Below are 644 nucleotides of genomic sequence, written 5' to 3'. Positions count from 1 at the left end.
TTTTTTTTTTTTTTTTTTTTTGAGACAGAGTCTCACTCTGTCACCCAGGCTGGAGAGCAGTGGTGCGATCTCCACTCACTGCAAGCTCCGCCTCGCGAGTTCACGCCATTCTCCTGCCTCAGCCTCCCGTGTAGCTGGGACTACAGGCGCCTGCCACCGCGCCCAGCTAATTTTTGTGTTTTTAGTAGAGACAGGATTTCACCGTGTTAGCCAGGGTGGTCTCGATCTCCTGACCTCATGATCTGCCCGTCTCAGCCTCCCAAAGTGCTGAGATTACAGGCATGAGCCACTGCACCCGGCCCTCTTTTCAGTTCTCACACTAAAATAAATCCATATGAAACAATTATGTTTAAGTAAATGTAAAAGGCCAGGCTTGGTGGCGCATGCCTGTAACTCCAGCACTTTGGGAGGCCGAGGCAGGCAGATCACTCAAGGTCAGGAGTTCGAGACCAGCCTGGCCAACATAGTGAAACCCTGTCTCTACTAAACATACAAAAAATTAACCAGGTGGGTACCTGTAATCCCAGCTACTCAGGAGGCTGAGGCAGGAGAATTGCTTGAACTTGGGAGACAGAGGTTTCAATGAGCTGAGATTGTACAACTGAACTCCAGCCTGGATGACAGAGTGAGGCTCCATTTCCAAG

Source organism: Rhinopithecus bieti, unplaced genomic scaffold, assembly GCF_001698545.2.
Source record: "Rhinopithecus bieti isolate Rb0 unplaced genomic scaffold, ASM169854v2 scaffold_24390, whole genome shotgun sequence".
Lineage (NCBI taxonomy): Eukaryota > Metazoa > Chordata > Mammalia > Primates > Cercopithecidae > Rhinopithecus > Rhinopithecus bieti.
The sequence above is the reverse complement of the archived record's forward strand: the minus strand, read 5'-3'. Positions refer to the sequence as shown.